We start from the raw sequence: 19,397 nt of genomic DNA on the forward strand, positions 1-19,397 counted from the left end.
CTAAACAATCATCTTCCCCACTACCCCCACCTGCCATTTTCTTCTTTATATCTCATGGGGGGGGGGGAAAGGTCTGCCATTTAAAATGTGACTGCACAAATCTTTTACCCAAGTGTGAATTACCACCTGAAACTGAAACATAAATTTTGAACAAAGCCCTAGATGTAAAGTATCCTTTATTGTCAATTAAGACAATATTTGCTAATTAAGACTTGTAACAGGTAGTTTGGAGAGATAAACTTTGTAACAGGTAGTTTGGAGAGAGAAACCCATACGCACCTCTGAAAATCTGCCATGGTTTTGGTAAGGTGCAGTGAGCCTGGAATATACAACTTCTGTACAGTGTTAGAGGTATGGAGATATGTTTCAGCAAACTTGGATGTGCTTTTTACTGCATTCCAGAATGGAAACTTAAGTCATGTATCATGCATATTCCTCTTGGGGAAGATTTGCTCCATGATGCACTCAATTCAAACTGCTTGCACTCTTGGTTACAGAAATGAACACTGATAAATATCTATTTAATACTATTCACAAAAGTTTTTTTTTTTAAATGAGTATTGTTTGTCAGAAAGAGAACCTTCGCATATTGCCAACTCCCAGGCTGGAGAAAGATTGCCATAGTTTGATACTTTGGTGTATATAATTATAAAAGTTGTTTTGCAGAATATATGCTTGTACAGTTCTATATATTTGTACAATGAAGTGCCACAATGCAGTTTTTCACTGCGGCTTTTACAGATTAGACTCTCGGTCTTCTAACGGCTGATGGATTCATTATGGTCATTCGGACACTAGATCAGATTTTGGTTTGTTTGGCAAGTGTCCAATTTAATTGAGCTGGATGGATCATTTTCCCATTTCCTATCCATCACAATGGCTTGTGTGTTTGTTTTTCACTGATTGGCAAGCACAACTAAAAATTTGGAAATAAAATTGTAATTGTCTGCATTTTTCTTCCACCGGGGTTTATACTAAGGCTTCCAAGAAGACTGAGCAATGCTAGCAGTAATGCTTAACAGTTGTCAGCCTGCTACAGTATATCTTTGTTGTACCAATATATGTTATACCCTGACTTTCATCCACCCACCCTGACTGCCATAACCTTGTAATTCATTGTGGGGTGAGTTGGAAGGGCCAGGGTTGTCTGCTGGCCAAATCATGCAGTCGATATACTGTAAGTGATGTCTGTGAAACGATGTTTTGATCTGTGTTTCCATCTACACCACAGACATCACGGCAGGCGCTGACTTTCTGGATTACTTGCAGAAACATTTCCCATTCCATTTTAATCACAATTTGGCCATCCACCACACAGCATGTGAATGCTTGTCAGTGATATCTGCAGCCCAATGAAGAAATGTACACTAAGCAAGTTTGAGACAAACTCATCCAGAATTTCAATACTGGAAGAAATGTATCCCATAATTGGGATTCGGATTACTCGTTAAATGGGTTCATGGTCACAATGGAAGCAGGTAGGGGTGGCACAGGACCAGTTTGGGATTAAAATTGACTTTAGCAAAACACTCCTGTATGTCAGTGACCTTTTTGAACTCACCTCTGCCCATTTCAAAGTGATTGTGAGAATTGGGTGAGGGGTTTGCAGCAAACTTGCCAAGAGCCCTCAGTACCACCCTGTGGAATACGATGCCATAGGTGCATCAGTGGAAGTCTTAATCTGTAGGTATGCACTTTGTCGAAGGGAGCTTGGCCTCGTGCTGGTCTCATTGAGTGTGCATCTCCCCTTTTGTACTATTCCTACAGTGTCGACTGCAAACCAAGAAATTTAAAATTATGTCTGCCCATTCCATTTCCAAAAGGAATTGTTACTGCAAGCAATTATACTGCAGCCAGCCAAAAGGGGGAACAATTTCATGGATTCATCAGTACTTTAAACCAAATACAGAATTGTTAAGGATTAAAATGTAAAAAAATGCTGGAAACGTAAAGGTTTTTTTTTTATGCAAATTGCCAGACCTGTGCCATAAGACTGTGCTTATCAGAATCTGAAGGGTCTCTGTTGAAATGAGGGTCCCCATGATATTAACAACTTGCAAGTTTTATTTAATGCCAAAAACCACAAACCACTAACACTTAAAATATGATTGCAGATCAGTGAGTTACCATTCAAAGAATGAGGAGATGAGTAGGGACCGTGATAGAATCTACTTGGCGAATGCCTTGTTTTGAAGTACAGTATTTTATGTATTTTGTAAGTGTGACTCACACTGCAGCAAATGTATGTTTGATACATTTTCTTTAAAAAATGCTTTCTGCATACTAATATATGCACTACATACACTAATGCAGTTTATTTTGATAAGCTCTTACACTCAGCATTTAAAATGACTGTATAAATTGAACAGTATTCTGTATTGATGTAATATAGTTTTTAATCTTTTATTCCCCGATTGCAGTATTTTATACATTTGTTTATTGATGCTTGTACGTAGCATTATATGTTTTTAAAAGTTTTACAAATATAGACAAAAATGATATCTTGATACTGTTATTTGGCTTTTTATTTGCATCGTAGGTTTCTGTATGTTTTATTGTCTTTCATGGTCTAATTGGGATCAATCAATTATTTCCACCATCCTTCCTTTCATTTGACCCTCCGCTACCTCTGAGACTTTAGGCTGATCCTGACCCACTGCACAGTACATAGCACACATAGGATTCAATAATCCATTCTCTGCAGCAAGAGATGATGAAATTATACAAGGAAGCTGGTTAAAGTGCCCTTTAATATGATGATTTAATTATAAATACCATCTGAATGTTGAGTTAAGACTGGTAGCAAAAGCCTTGAAACTGTAGAGGCTTCTTGGTGCCATCTGTCTAGCCGATTGACTGGTCAAAGCTCTTCTGAACAGCCACATCACCCGATCAAAATGGCCTGGAGTTTGGATGCTACTGATATTTTCATTGGACATCTAACCCCAACAGTGGTTGGCATCCAGCCCCAACAGTGGTTGGCATCCAGCTGCTGTGCCCATCTTCAGAATTTCTAAACAAATGTTTTTCACTTGAATGCTGACTTTGAATATGCTTTCTTTCCTGCACCCATTTAAACTCATTTTGGCACACTTTTAACCTTATTTTAATCTAATCTTTAGCACCGTATTCAAAAAATCTGATTATCTTTTAATAACAATTGCTTTAATTCTCACATTGTAATCTTTATTTCCTAAAGAGAGGATGAATTGTAGGTAGGACAGTGATGAGAATGGAGCTTGTGTAATTATCTGGCTGGTAATCTGAGGATTTGGACAGTTAGCATCACTTGAGTTGCAATGACTGTTCAGATTATTCTCATCTCGAACCCACAGCGTCCATTAATTTACTAATTCTATCACTTGTATATTAATGATTTGGATGATGGGATTGAAGGTTTTGTGGCCAAGTTTGCAGATGATACGAAAATAGGTGGAAGGGCAGATAGTGTAGAGAAATCAGGGACTGTGCAGAAGGACTTGGATAGGTTGGGAGAGTGGGCAGAGAAGTGGCAGATGGAATATAGTGTGGCAAAGTGTGGAGTCATGCATTTTGGTAGTAGGAATAAAGGTGAAGGTTATTTTCTAAATGGGGAGAGAATCCAGAAATCGGAGGTGCAAAGGGACTTGGGAGTGCTGGTGCAGGATTCCCAAAAAGTTAATCCGCAAGTCGAACCAGTAGTAAAGAAAGCAAACACAATGCTAGCATTTATTTCGAGGGCTTTTATACTAAAACAGGGATGTAATGCTGAGGCTCTATAAGGCGCTGGTTGGACTGCATTTGGAATATTGTGAGCAATTTTTGGCACCATATCTGTGCTGGCTCTGGAGAGGATCCACAGGAAGTTTACACGAATGATCCCAGGAATGAGTAGGTTAGCATATGATGAGCATTTGACAGCACTGGGCCTATATTCGCTGGAGTTTAGAAGAATGAGGGACCTCATTGAAACGTACAGAATAGTGAAAGGCTTGGTTAGAGTGGATGTTGAGATGATGTTTCCACTAGTGGGAGAGTCTAGGACGAGAGGTCACAACTTCAAAATTAAAGGACGTTCTTTTAGGAAGGAGATGAGGAATTTCTTTAGTCAGAGGGCTGTGGAGGCAGTCAGTGGATATATTTAAGGCAGAGAGATTCTTGATTAATATGGGTAGAAGGCTCTATAAGGAAATTGCCCAATTGGTGCATGTTGGCAGAGAATCTGTGAGTTTGAAAGTGAATAATTTAGTCAATCTATAGCTTTAAGATGCTTTGCTACTTCGGAATTATAACTCCATAAACAACCCTGCCCCGTGTGTGGTTGATTGTGAAGCAGTCTGTTTAAGGGATGTTCATATCACTAAAAACTGACGCATCAAAGCAACTAATTCAAAAATCACTACTAAGTTATGAGATGGAACCTCATTGTCAATACCCTAGATTGTTTATCAGGAGTGAAAGAGTGAAGAGATGGCCACTATAAATAGAGGAGGTAGCCACAACAGCCAGAGCGCAGGTAGTTCACTATGCCGTTGCCTCATCTGCATTTGGTCTCACTGATGCAGAGCACAATGCAATAGACCGGGGTTTGGGGAGGTGCACGTGAACCACTGGTCACCCAGAAGGGCAGCTTGAATCCCTGTTTGTTGGGTTTTACAACAGGATCACACCAGTCACTCCCCACCTTATCTGCTTTCCACAGGTAGCACTCTGACACCCTGTTTTGTTCATCACTCCCCATCCTCGGGCATTTTCTCCTTCATCATGTGAGGTGTGACACCTGTTGCTACACCTCCAGCTCCTCCAGGGACCCAAACAACCCTTCCAAGTGAGACAGAGGTTTACTTGCACCTTCGCCAGGAAGAAGAGTCTTGACCTAAAACGTCACCCATTCCTTCTCTCCAGAGATGCTGCCTCCTGCTGAGTTACTCCAGCTTTTTGTATATATCTTCGGTTTAATCCAGCATCTGCAGTTCCTTCTGCTCCACTGTGGAATCTCTACTATGTCTACTTTGAAGAAGTTCTCTCTCCGCCGAGAGTTCTGCAACATCCTCTCTGGCTGCTCTCCCTCTGTGATTCCTCCTGCTCTCCGATCACATTTTAACCCAGACTCGCTACCACAGCCACATGTTTTCTCTGTGCTTGCCTGCGCCTCTATCTTCTACCTCGGGGATTCCAGCTCCGGTTCCAGGCATCCTAGTTCAGACCCAACCCGGATTACAGGTACCGATAGTCAATCTGCCGCATTTCGCAACAGTTCTCATTCCGTGCTTTGCGTTCTAAAATGGCTACGATGCGCTGGCACTAGCAGGCCCTTGCTGACTCCCGCAGCTCCGGTTCTTACTCACCCAGACCTGCAATGGGCCCCAACTGTACTTCATTTAACGCCAGATCCACACCCTCTACCAAGGATCACAATCCTGCCCGCCTCCGGACGTTCCCTCCACCGACACTCCTCGACTCGACCACCCGCAGGCCCGGGGCTTCACCGCTGGATCGCGCTTGCCGACTCTCACCGTCTTCCTGGGGCCGCAGCTGTTGCCGACCTTCACTGTCTCCCCGGGGCCACCGTTGCTGCTGCCGCCGACCCATATCTCTACTCCAGCCTCCGACGGGCCTCCACCAGCGACCCTGGCGAACCTCGCCTCTCCACGGCTCACCAGTGGGCCTCATCTGAGTTTTAGGCTCAGCACCAGGCCCACAGCCTCCACAATGCAGACTCCATCCTTCTGCATCCCCTCCCCCTACAGGGAACCTCAGTAATGATTGGTCTTCTACTTCTTCTTTGGAGTTTTACGGCAGCCGGCATCCACAATGTTGCATTGCTGCCACCTTCTGGCTTCACTCCAGTCCTCATGTCTTTACATTATATCCTTTTTATAAGGCCAGAGGCCCTCAAGAAATTAAACAACACCTTTACTCCTTTTCCTTCCCCTCCATATTCTAGAATGTTCTTTTCTGATATATCTGTCATTCCAATTTTCTTCATTTCACTGATCAAAACTCTTCTTTCTGTTTCATATCTTCTACATGCAACTAGAGCATGCTGAACTGTTTCCGGCTGATGGCATTCCTCACACAGCCCAGTAGGGTGTTTTCCCAACATTTTTAATGTGCTGTTCAGGTGAGTGTGTCCTATCCTCAATCTTGCTAATACTACCTGTTCTCTCCTGTTCCCCCCTCTTCTTGCTGTAATGCCCACTCTATTTTGTAGCGAATAGAGGTGTCTCCCCTTTGTCTCCTGTTCCCAGTATTGTTGCCATTCCTGATTTATTTTCTTCCACACAATGTGTTTTCCTTCAGATTTGGATAATTGTAAGTTTACCTCTATGTTCTCTTTTTTAACGGCCTCTTTTGCTAATTTATCCACTTTTTCATTTCCTAGCACACCAATGTGTGCTGGGACCCACAACAAAGTCACGTCACTGCCCTTCCTTGTTACTTGGCTTAATAGTAGTAGAATTTCATACACTAGGTCAGGCCGCCTATGGGATGCACCAGACCCAATACTCTGGATTGCAGACAATGAGTCACTACATATTAATACTTTGCATGGTTGCACCTGTTCTATCCACCGAACTGCCATCAAAATAGCGTACAGTTCCACTGTATATACTGCCAAATAGTTATTTGTTCTTTTGCAAATCTCAACATTCATCCCTAGCACTACCACAGCTGCCCCTGTTGTTTCAGCTACTGGGTCCTTTGATCCATCTGTGAAAATTAAGAGGTGTTCCCTGTATCTATTATATATATGGTTATGTTATTCTGTTTTTAGGTCCGAATTTTTTTCCCTCCTTTTTGCCTCCCATATCTCCAGATCAACTTTTGGGATGTTCAGTAACCATATTGGGACAGATGGCCACAATACTGCAGGGCAGAACTCTTTGTCCTCTACTTCCATGTCCCTTGCCACACCTCCTCCAACCCAGCTGAAGCTTCCAGACTGAGCCACCCCTCTCTCCCAGCACTCCTGTACTACCTGTTTTGTTGGGTGGTTCTCTCCATGACCCTTAAGGCTTAGCCAGTAATTAGCCATTAGTTGTCTGCGGCGCAGTCTCAACGGCATCTCCCCAGTTTCCACCTGTAGTGCACATACAGGTGACGTCCGCACACCTCCTATACAGATTCTTAGCCACAATTATCTAAAGCCACTCTGATAATTAGCCACTATACCGTTTTTTTCCATTAGATGCATTAATCTTTCATTTACCATTCTTTCCATCAGTTTACACATGTGTGCTGTTAAAGCTATAGGTCTATAATTTACTGGATTACTTGCATCTTTCCCTGGTTTCCTAATAGGCACAATGATTGCTTCCTTCCACCTCTCCGGTATTCGCCCTTCTTCCCACACCTTGTTATATAGTGCAAGTATCTTTTGGAGTCCCTCCTCACTTAGATGCTTTATCATTATGTAGCAAATATCATCCTTCCCTGGGGCTGAGTTCTTACACTTGGCCAGAGCTCTCTTTAGCTCCCCCAAATTAAATGGAATATTGTACTTGTCCTCTGTGATACCTTTCCTTTGTAAGGCCTCAACATTTTCCTCTCTTGTTCTTTCCCTACCTCTTCTTCCTTCATCTGATAAGTTGTGGGAGCTGTGAACCCTACTAAAAGTGTTAACCATTAGTTCTGCTTTGTCTTTATTTGAGACTACAGTTTGATCTCCATTTGTTAGGATAGGATAACTCCACTCCCTTTTATCACCTTCCATTTTTTTAATCATCCCCCATATCTCCCCTACCTGTAGGTACACAAAATTGCTGGGGAAACTCAGCGGGTGCAGCAGCATCTATGGAGCGAAGGAAATAGGCGACATTTCGGGCCGAAACCCTTCTTCAGTCTGAAAGAGGGTTTCGGCCCGAAACGTCGCCTATTTCCTTCGCTCCATAGATGCTGCTGCACCCGCTGAGTTTCCCCAGCAATTTTGTGTACCTTCGATATTCCAGCATCTGCAGTTCCCTTTTGAACACTCTCCCCTACCTGTGTTGTGTTTCCAATTGAATCACAATACTTCCTCCAATATGCTCTTTTTGTTTGTCTTATAGTCCTCCTTACAATTGCCTGAGCCTGTTTGTAATTAATCATGTGTTGGTAGTTATGAGTTCTTTTTAATAATCTGAATGCTCTGTTTCTATTCACCACTGCCTCTTTACATTTATTGTCCCACCATGGCACAGCTTTCCTTTTTGATCTTCCTTTACTTTTAGGTATGGAAACTAATGCTGCTCTTTTGATACCTTCTGACAATTTATTCTCAAAGTTTTCTATATCTGTCTCTTCTTGTATCGGTTTTACATATCTATCACTTTCCTCCTTAAATTTCTCCCAATTAGCCTTTCCAAACACCCATCGTCCACTTCTGTTTTCTTTACTCATAGTTAAAGTAATATTTATTTTGCATAGCACAGGATGACGATCACTTCCTATGGTACCCTTTTCATATACTTCCCAGTTACATTTAGCAGCAATCCTATTAGAAACAAGTGTAAGGTCCAACACAGACTCCTTCCCTGTCCTAACATCTACCCTGGTCTTCTTTCCATCATTTAGACATACTAGATTACCATCATTTAATAATTCCTCAATTACCTGTCCATTATTATCTGACTTTCCACTGTCCCATAATGTATTATGTGCGTTAAAGTCCCCATACCAAATAACATTAGATTTGCTCTGGCCTTCTACTTCCTGTAACTTATTGACCTCTAATCGCTTACATGGATTATAGTAATTTATTACCACTATTTTCCTCCTCTCAGACCACACTTCTATTACCACATATTCCTGTTCCTGCCCAATTCCTAATACCTTGTATGGTATCCCTTTTTTAATGAAAGTGGCACAACCCCCTCCTCCCCCATTTCCCCTATCACATCTCACTGCAACATAATCATATAGAACAAAATCTAAACTTGGTTTCAACCAGGTTTCCTGGATACATACGACATCTGGTTTTTCCTTCCTACTGTCTATGAATTGCTTAAAGTCTTGCCCATTGGCTAACAAGCTTCTTGCATTCCATTGTAGGATTAACATTAATATTATTAACCCACACATGTTGACTCTTGGCTCGCCTGGATACTGAGACCATCATGTATTTCCTCCCACTTCAATCCTGCCATGACCAAGTGGTGGACTGCAGCCTTTACAATGATTTGGATCCTTTCTGTTTTGGATTTTACTTCTGCTGTCGCATTTATTACTCCTGCTATAAATATAACCAGGTTTTTCTTTTCTTTCCATATACTCTTTTCTTTTTCTTTTATTGTTTCCATTATGCCCATATCTTGCTCCCTCCTGATCCTTCTTTCATTCATCTGTTTTGTAGGGTCAGCCTTTTTTGCTGCCTCTGCATAGGAGACCTTTTCCTTCACTCTTATGTTTTGTACTTCAGCTTCACGTTTCATCACCTCACAGCCCCAGTAAGCCACACTATGCTCTCCTCCACAATTACAGCACTTTGGTCTGACCCCCTCTCCACACTGACCATATTCATGGTCCCCACTACACCTTGCGCATTTCCTCGCCCCCTTGCACATTTTAGCTATATGCCCAAATTTCTGACATTTGAAGCACCTCATTGGTTTGGGTATGTACTCTCTTACACTATATCGCATGAATCCAAAATGGACCACTTTTGGAAGGGATTCTGTCTTGAATTCAAGCAGGACTGACTCAGTTTCCTCTTTCTTTGCTCCTTTGGTAATTCTTTTGGCATTCATAATTAATTCACATCTCTTTCTGAGTTCCTGAACCAGTTCACTCATATTGACTTTGAGAGGGATTCCATAGATAACCCCTTTACACCCTGCCCTCCTCCGTTCTCCCTCTCTCACTACTTTGATTATTTTGATTTTGTCAATCTTGTTCATTTTCATTGCCTTTTCAACTTGAGCCTCACTGTTGCACCCTATTAACATGTTTCCATCTTCCAGCACTCTTGCATACTTTACTTCCCCAACCTGGGCTCTGATTATTTTTGTCAGCTTCATTGGCTCTATCTTCTTTACTCCTCCTTCTCCTTCAAACCTCACCACTACATTTAACGAAATTTCCTTTTCTGGTTCATTTCCTGGTTCCTTGTCTTCACTCTCCGATCCACCAATATTGCTTTTCCTTCTTTTACGGCTGCTCTTCCTGGGACTACCCCGTGTTCCCACGGTTTCCCACTCCTTCTCAACATTTCCTTCATTATCCTCTCCTCCACTGGCCTCCATACCACTAGACCCTCTCTCCTGTCATTTTGTAACAGCAGGGAATATTGCCAGAGCACCGTTTACCGGACCTATACAGGCCGTCGGCCGATACCCCAATACAATATCTCCCTACTATTACTACTCAGTGTCTCCTCTCTCTCTCTCTCCCAACCTCCGGACCGGCGCGGTCCCTCCCTGCAGCTGCACTCAATCGACAGCCAAACTCCGTGAGCGGCGTTCGAGCCAACTCTCAGAGACGGTGATTCCCGACGCCTCACTCCAGCACGAGGAACTCCTCCGTAATGATTGGCCTTCCCATTCCCTCTCTTTTAACCAGGTTACCCCGACCACACCCCATTCATACAAGAGTCCTTATGCCCCCCTCCTCTCTGAGCACCCACCATCAGATCTCGCCTCGGCCTTTGTCCACTCTCCGGCCCCTTCCCCCCCCCCCTTGATCCCAACCTTGTGTGTTCACCATCCCCCATGACCTCCCCCTTTCTGATACGGAATGGTCTGTCCTCAACAGAGGCTTCACCTTCGTTCCCCTCCACCCCCACCTCAACGAGTTCCGGGTCCACCATGACATAGAGCTTTTCTTCCGTGGAAGGTGGGTCTCGACCCGAAACGTCACCCATTCCTTCTCTCCAGAGATGCTGCCTGTCCCGGCGAGTAACTCCAACTTTTTGTATCCTTCTCCATCCTTGTGCTACATTCAGGTGATGTTGACATATCCAACACTACATCGGTGAGACCAAGCGTAGACCAGGTCAACATTTGCCCACCTCTTACTCCATCCCTTCTCACCTAGAAATATCTCTGTCTGGGTCTCTGCTCCTAATCCTCCCCCTGCCCTAAGCCAGGGTCTTGACCCCAACCATTGCCTGTCCATTCCCTCCAGACGCCGCCATGCAGTCCCCGCGTCTCGGTGAGTGGGCCAGCAGAGTTTTATTTACGGAACCGTGTTCGTAACATAATACCGTAATACAAAGTACGTATTAGTATTATGAACATTGCTTGCGGAACAATAGCGCGTTTACTTACAGCAGCACAACAGGTATGTTCAACGGTGCTTGTACTGTCACGTGTACTATGTAAACAAAGTACGGTGGGAAGTTGGGCCGAATGGCCTGCGCTCCACGGGGGAGGATGGGCGGGAGTTACACAAGGGGACTAACACTAGTTAGTTACCGCGGTAAGCGCTAGTTATGAGCTGGTTACCGAGGAGCTGCCGGGAGGTAACCAGGCGCAACTAGTTACTAGCTACTGGGATAAGCGCTAGTTACTGGGGCTGCCGGGAGGTAACCGGGCGCAGCTAGTTAGTTACCGGGATAAGCGCTAGTTATGAGCTGGTTACTGAGGAGCTGCCGGGAGGTAACCAGGCGCTACTAGTTACCGGGATAAGCGCTAGTTATGAGCTGGTTACTGAGGAGCTGCCGGGAGGTAACCGGGCGCAACTAGTTACTAGCTACCGGGATAAGCGCTAGTTATGAGCTGGTTACTGAGGAGCTGCCGGGAGGTAACCAGGCGCAACTAGTTACTAGCTACCGGGATAAGCGCTAGTTATGAGCTGGTTACTGGGGCTGCCGGGAGGTAACCGGGCGCAGCTAGTTACTAGTTACCGGGATAAGCGCTAGTTACTGAGGCGCTGCCGGGAGGTAACCGGGCGCAGCCGCTCCTCGGCGGTGGGTGACGTTGGCGATGACGCCTGCCGGATGTGACGATACCGCGCGTTAGTGTTGGGAGGCGGGGCCTGGAGACGGAGCTTCGCGGATCGCGCGTCAGGTAAGCGGCCGCCTCGGCGCACGGTGCGGCCCAGCCTAGAGTAGAGTAGTTCAGGCCCCGCTCACCCTCCCGGTCACACGGCCCTCGCTCACCCTCCTGCCCGCCCGGCCCAGAGCGGGCCCCGCTCACACACTCCTGCCCGCCCTGCAGGTCTCACTCCGGCCCGGCGGAGCCAGTCACCCCCCCCCTTGTGGAGTGGGCCAGGGGCGATCCCCCCCATGAGGGGAGCTCTCTCCCCGCGGTCTAACTGTGCCCCCACCCCACTCTCTCTCTCCGCCTCCCCCCGGTCGAGGCAGCGGGTTTACTTCCCGCTCCCGCGCTCTCCTTCCCCATAGTTCCTTCATTCTGGTCTTCGGCCCCCTCACAAGTGCACTGTAGTGACTTTCATTGAAATCTTGCCGTTCATGTCCTATCCAACACACAACAGGCCAGTTGCTTTCCCAGTTTGGGCAAACGTGGTGTAATATTACCCTCTCGTGCAGCGCGTTTTGCGAATCTCTCAATTTTGCACGGACCCACTCAAACTTGCATGTAAGGCAGAGCGTCATGGTTTCTATCATGCTTGGCGTTCAGCTTTCCAATTTTGACCTCTTAATTTCCTTGTATAGAATTGAATGAATTAGTGACTTCCATCACTGCTGAACATGGCGAGTGATTTTTGATTGCTTAATGTGTTTCCGGTTCACCATGCGAAAAAAATGATCATAGAGTTGAAGGGACTACATTCTTTCAATGTTTTACATTGATTTTTTTTTAATCGGCACTCGTCCACCCTTAGGCAAGTGGTATCTACCTAAGATACGGCCTTGCAATACCACCTTGAGGTGTGAGCAGTTTTTGGTGCCACGGGTACTGGGCATGGGGACTACAGATTTATCAAGATGTTGGTTGTAATTCAAAGGTGAATTCACACAAAAGGAAGATTGTACTCCGTGCATAATAGTTTGAACTGAAGGGGCAAATTGAAACACTTTCAATTTGATGAATTTTGGTGAATTTTTACTGAGTAAAAATTAGAGCTAGAGCTTTGACAGGGAAGTTCAGAAACAAACATACGAAATGTGATACAATCAGGAAACCTCTGTTACCAATAACGTGATGTAATATCAATTGTACATCAGAATTCTGAATAACATATTGTGAGAAAACATATGTAGATGATGTCTACTTGAATGCTAGTAATGTATTTGGTAAAGTTGTCCATGGTCGGCCTATCCAGAAGATTAGGATGCATGGGATTTACAGCGACTTGGTCATGTGGATTCAGAACTGGCTTACTCGTAGAAGATGGCATTGTGGTGGAAGGGCATTATTCTGTCTGGAGATCTGTGACCAGTGGAGTTCTGCCGGAATCTGTGCTGGGATTTCTGTTTGTGATTATATATAAATGACGTGAACATAAATGTAGATTGGTTGGTTAGTATGTTTGCAGACAGCATCAACATTGCAGGAGTCGAGGACAGTGAGGAAGACTGACAGTATAGCGCGAGTTAAAGATCAGCTACCGAAATAGGCTAGGAAATTATATGGATTGTAATCTGTATAAGTGTGAGACATTGCACTTTACAAAGGTTGAATATAAGGCAAGAACCGTAACAGCATTGAGGTACAGAGGGATCATAGGTCTGGGTTCACAGCTCCCTGAATGTGGCAACACAAGTACAAGTACGAGTGGGAAAGAAGGCGTTTAGTACGTTTGCCTTCATTGGTCAGAGCATTGAGTATAATTCAGGAAGTCACTATGCAGCTCTATGAGACTGGTTAAACTGCATCAGGAGTATTGCATACAGTTGTTGTCACCCCATTACAGAAAGGAAATGGACACTTTGGGGAGGGTGCAGAGGAGCTTTCTCAGAATGCTGCCTGGAATTGGGGGACATTGGCTACAAGAAGAGGCTGGACAAACTTGGATTGTTTTCTCTGGAGTACTGGAGATTAAGGGGAGCCCTGATAAACGTATATAAAGTTATGGCAAGATCTGATAGAGAAGACAGACAGAACCGTTCTTCCGGGGTGAAAATGTCAAAGAGATAGCTTCAAGGTGATGGGCAAACTCGTGCAGAGCAGGGGTTTTTACACCCGGGTGTTTGGTGCCTGGAACACACTGCCAGAGGTGGTGGTTGAGCAGATACTATAGGGACATTGAAGAGGCTTTACTGGGGGATACTCTGCAATTTATTCTGATTACAACTGATTGTGCTCAGCTCTGTTTTTTGTCTCGCTACAGTAACCATTTATTCTCTTACATCATGCATCTATCCACTTCTGCCTTAAAAATATTCATAGGCTCTAGTTCCATTTTCCTTGAAGACAGTTCCAAGGATATAGGACCCATTTGAAGAAATTTAACTTTCACTATCTTAAATAGGTAATTCCAACATTTAAAATAGCAATAACCACCTAGATTATCACAGGAGATAAAAATGCTCTCTTTACATCAATCCTGTCGCAATCCCTCAGGAGCTTGTTGCCTCTTACTCTTTCAAAATCTAGGGTCTACCAGGCTTTTCAGTCTAAGCTTTCTGATACCATTACAGCTTGGACTATTTTCACTGAACTGTTTCCAATGCATTTCTATCCTTACTTTATTGGGGGCACGCAGTATAAGGACTCCAGAAGTGGTCTCACCACTGCTATATGTAATTGAAGCATAACATCATTACTTTGTATTTTATTCCCTTAATAATAAGTGACACCATTATTAGCTTTCCTAATTACCCACTGTACCTGCAACATCTACCTTTAACAGACCAAGAAATAAGGCGCACAGTTCTATTTGCATCTCAGCTCTGCATCTCCCATTGCTCAGATAATCTTAATTTTCCTACTAAATGGGCAGCTTCACATTTTCCTGTTCACCAGTTCTTTTGCTCACTCACCTTTGAAGTCCACCTTTATCTACAAACTTAACAAGCATACCACTGATACCTTCATTCAAGTTTGGTATATCAATTGTAAAAGATTGAAGCCCCAAACTGATCTCTCTGGCACACAGTGTTGCATCTCGCCAACCAGAAAAAGATGGTCTACACTTTCCTGTTAGCTATTCAACTCCACCACCCACAGCATAAGATTTATTTTTTTGCAAAAGATGATTTTGATGTAACACTTTATCCAATGTCTCTGTAAACCTAGGTTTAGTGCTTGTTCCTCTTCATCCATAGTGCATATTATTTTTTCAAAGGACTCCAATAGGTTGATCAAATTTGATTTCCCTTTCAAAAAACACATTGGCTTGGCTTACCTTCAGTTGTTATAACATTTTCCCAGTGATTTACAGTGCCCTCCATAATGTTTGGGACAAAGACCCATCATTTATTTATTTGCCTCTGCGCTCCACAATTTGAGGCTTGTAATAGAAAAAAATCACGTGGCACATTGCAAGATTTTAATAAAGGCCATTTTTATACATTTTGCTTTCACCATGTACAAATTACAGCAGTGTTTATACGTAGTCCCCCCATTTCAGGGCACCATAATGTTCTGGACACAGCAATGTCATGTAAATGAAAGTAGTCATGTTTAGTATTTTGCTGCATATCCTTTGCATGCAATGACTGCTTGAAGTCTGCGATTCATGGACATCACCAGTTGCTGGGTGTCATCTCTGGTGATGCTCTGCCAGGCCTGTATTGCAGCCATCTTTAGTTTATGCATTTTTTGAGGGCTAGCTAGCCCCCTTCAGTTTTCTCTTCAGCATATAAAAGGCATGCTCATTTGGGTTCAGATCAGGTGATTGACTTGGCCACTCAAGAATTGATCATTTTTTAGCTTTGAAAAACTCCTTTGTTGCTTTAGCAGAATGTTTGGGATCATTGTCTTGCTGTAGAATGAACTGCCAGCCAATGAATTTTGAAGCATTTGTTTGAACTTGAGCAGATAGGATGTGTCCATACACTTCAGAATTCATTATGCTACTACCATCAGCAGTTGTATCATCAATGAAGATAAGTGAGCCAGTACCTTCAGCAGCCAGACATGCCCAGGCCATAACACCCCCAACACCGTGTTTCACAGATGAGGTGGTATGTTTTGGATCTTGGGCAGTTCCTTCTCTCCTCCATACTTTGCTCTTGCCATCACTCTGATATAAGTTAATCTTCATCTTATCTGTCCACAAGAGCTTTTTCCAGAACTGTGGTTGCTCTTTTAAGTACTTCTTCGCAAACTGTAACCCGGCCATCCTATTTTTGCGGCTAACCAATGGTTTGCATCTTGCAGTGTAACCTCTGTATTTCTGTCCATTGACGGTCAGTGGTCATTGACAAATCCACACCCGACTCCTGAAGAGTGTTTCTGATCTGTCGGACAGGTGTTTAGGGGGTTTTCTTTATTATAGAAAGAATGCTTCTCTCATCAGCTGTGGAGGTCTTCCTTGGCCTGCCAGTCCCTTTGCGATTAGTAAGCTCACCAATGCTCTCTTTCTTCTTAATGATGTTCCAAACAGTTGATTTTGGTAAGCCTAAGGTTTGGCTGATGTCTCTAACACTTTTATTCTTGTTTCTCAGTCTCATAATGGCTTATTTGACTTTTGTTGGCACAACTTTGGTCCTCATGTTGATAAACAGCAATAAAAGTTTCCAAAGGTGATAGAAAGACTGGAGGAAAGACTGGGTGCTGAGAGTTCTCTTATACCTTCATTAAGCAGGCATTTAAACACACCTGATCAATTACAAACACCTGTGAAGCCATGTGTCTCAAACATTATGGTGCCCTGAAATGAGGGGACTATGCATAAACACAGCTTTACAATTTCTACATTGTGAAACCAAAATGTGTGAAAAACCGCTTTAATAAAATCTGACAATGTGCACTTTTAACCATGTGATTTTTTTTCTATTACAAATCTCAAATTGTGGAGTACAGAGGTTAATAAATAAATGATGGGTCTTTGTCCCAAACATTATGGAGAGCACTGTATGTTTAGCTATCTGATCTGTAATTTCCTGCAGATCTATCTGCATTTAAATGCAACAGAACCGTTTCTGAATCTGATACATTTTGGAAGATTAAAGGCGAGGTCAGGTGCCACATTGCCTGGTGTCCTCAAATATTTGATGGATCTAGTATTTTGGGAAGAGGTGCTGTTTGCCAATTTTATCCACTAATATAGGTATGATTCATAAACCTTACCTTGTGGTACTAATTTATAAACAACGGTGAATAAAAGATTTCGCAGTGCAAAATCATATGTGTCATGTTTTCTCAGCATGAGAAACCATATCCAATCCAGTTTCCCAGCCCTTTTAATCCCACATTGTCTTTTCCCACTCTCCATATCTTTTATCAGTCCTGCAAATCCACTTGCCTCTCCTCCCTCTCCATCTCCCTTAATACTTGTCTTATCTTGAAATCTCATAATCCTGATGAGAGAATTTGCAGTGTTGGCATTCTTTGGATTATTCTATTCAGGGTGACTATGGGTACTCAGCTGTGGTGCATTTTCAAGACTGGTCAAAAGATTTTGGGATAGATATCAAAGGATTTGGATTTACAGGTGGGGGGGGAGGAGAGTGAGAGAAAATAAATAAGAGACCAGCTGTGATTTAAAGAAATTATTTGCGAGTATGGTGTTTGTTTCCACATTCAGGCCAGCTGATTTGTAATTCAGCATGTAGCAAAGTTTATTTTAGTGCCCTGTTGAATGCTGTGAGGAGAATCCAAATTAAGTCCGTGACTTTTTAAAGTGCTTGGATGGTACTCTTATTGAACCCAAATTTATCCAAACATAACCAGCTGCATCACCTAACAGTACTTGTCTGTTCTCCAGGTTTCTGTCATGTGTTAAGTTTGATAACTGACATCTAAATTTTGTGTTATGCATTTAAGTGGTGTACTTTTAACGAAGTTATGAAAACTCCTTTAGCTGATATTATAGTGAAAGAAAATGAGACGTGCTAGTATTGGAGCTGAGTCAAGAGCTTTTGTTTTCCCGTGTTCTGTTGCGTAGGAAGAAAGAGATGCTGATGGGCCCTGATATAAGGGAACAAGTAGTTTAGACGGTCTTCCACAGCAAAACTTGAGGTCTTGTGGACTAATCTGTCTTCCAATTGTAGACTGGTGTTAACTGAGAAGCCAAGATAAAGCTGAAATTGCCAAGGAAGTGTGGATGTTCTCATTGACCCTCTTTCGTGTCTTATCAATCTATTTGTATCGCTCATCCTTGTTATTGAATCATTGCTTGTAGCATTTTGTTACACATGCACATTCAAAATGGCATGCTGATTATATTGTACATTAGGTTAAATATTGTGTCCCACGGAGTTTTTGAATATGCCCTGTACTTTCATCGTCTTTGTTTTCTGGCTATTGGAGTGGTGGTGGTGGGGGGGGTGGGGTGACATTCAGTTACTCGTGCTCCTTGTAATGTCCCATGGATATTGAAGATTACTTTCAATCTGGTTCTGTGGGTTCTGAGGTGGCTGATGAGGCCAGTGTGGAACCCAGAAAGGGCCACAGTCTGTCTTCTGCCATTTATGTTGTGCTCCTGTGTACTACTGATGTATGGACATATGGTTCTCAATGCCAATCAGATACTACTTCTCCACTTTAAGCAGTCATAGTCCAGGGATTCCAGAAGTCAGTACGACATTGCACATTGCATTTTGATGTCTTGATTATCAAATAAACTTTTCCTCAGATGATCAAAGTCTGTGCTGACTTACTGAAAGTGAAGTAGAATTTCATCAGTGTCTGCCTTCGCCAAGAAGGCAAGATATGCGGGACAGTCATGCTTTACAGGGTCTTTCCAGGGGCCTTTAGGTTGGAAGGCAGTAGAGGCAGAGTTTTTGAATGTTTTAAAGCAGAGGTAAAAAGATATTTGTTGAGCAAAGAGGTAACCAGGAATATGGAGTAGTTGTTGGATCCTATCATCCATGATCTAATTAACTAAAGGAACAGGTTTGAGGGGTTCAAATGGCTTACTCTTACTCATAATTCTATGCTTGTAAGTTAACCAGCAAGAAATAAAAACAAAAACAGAGTAAGGACATCAACAAGAATACACAGTTGAACAGCACAGAAACCAGCCTTTCAGCCCACCCATATCAGCTCTTTTGCGCATCTACATAATCCTGTTTAATTGTTTTAAACATGTGATTGTATCTCATTCCATCACCTTTTCTGGCAGTGTGTTCCAGATACCAACCACTATCAAATCACCTTTAAACCTGCTTCCTCTGCCCTTGAACTGGTGCCCTCTTGTTTTTGATACCTCTAGTGTGGGTAAGTGATCCTGACTATCTCTCCTATTGATGTCTCTTATAATTTTAGACATTTCAATCGGGTCATTCTTCAACCACCTTCATTCCAAGAAAATCTAGCCCAGCCTTTCAGTTCTTCTCAAACCTACATCCACTAGTCCAGTCAACATACTGTCTCCAGCAGTGGAGAATCTCTCTGCACTTTCTCCAGTGCATGTATAAAATATAC

At 43.2% G+C, this 19,397-nt stretch overlaps 1 protein-coding gene across 3 annotated transcripts in view; it reads left to right on the forward strand.

Moving 5' to 3' along the window:
* The first annotated feature begins 11,883 nt into the window (after positions 1-11,883).
* The window catches only part of ccdc47 (coiled-coil domain containing 47), a 36,688-nt gene continuing 29,174 nt past the window's right edge, over positions 11,884-19,397 (forward strand). The window contains exons 1-2 of one of the 3 annotated variants that reach the window (XM_033035160.1): positions 11,884-11,966; positions 19,096-19,190. The gene's annotated coding sequence lies outside the window, so the exon portion shown is untranslated. Of the gene's footprint in view, positions 12,498-19,095; positions 19,191-19,397 lie in introns of all 3 variants that reach the window. The other 2 variants (XM_033035161.1, XM_033035162.1) reach the window with 2 other exon arrangements.

Source organism: Amblyraja radiata, chromosome 16, assembly GCF_010909765.2.
Source record: "Amblyraja radiata isolate CabotCenter1 chromosome 16, sAmbRad1.1.pri, whole genome shotgun sequence".
Taxonomy (NCBI): domain Eukaryota; kingdom Metazoa; phylum Chordata; class Chondrichthyes; order Rajiformes; family Rajidae; genus Amblyraja; species Amblyraja radiata.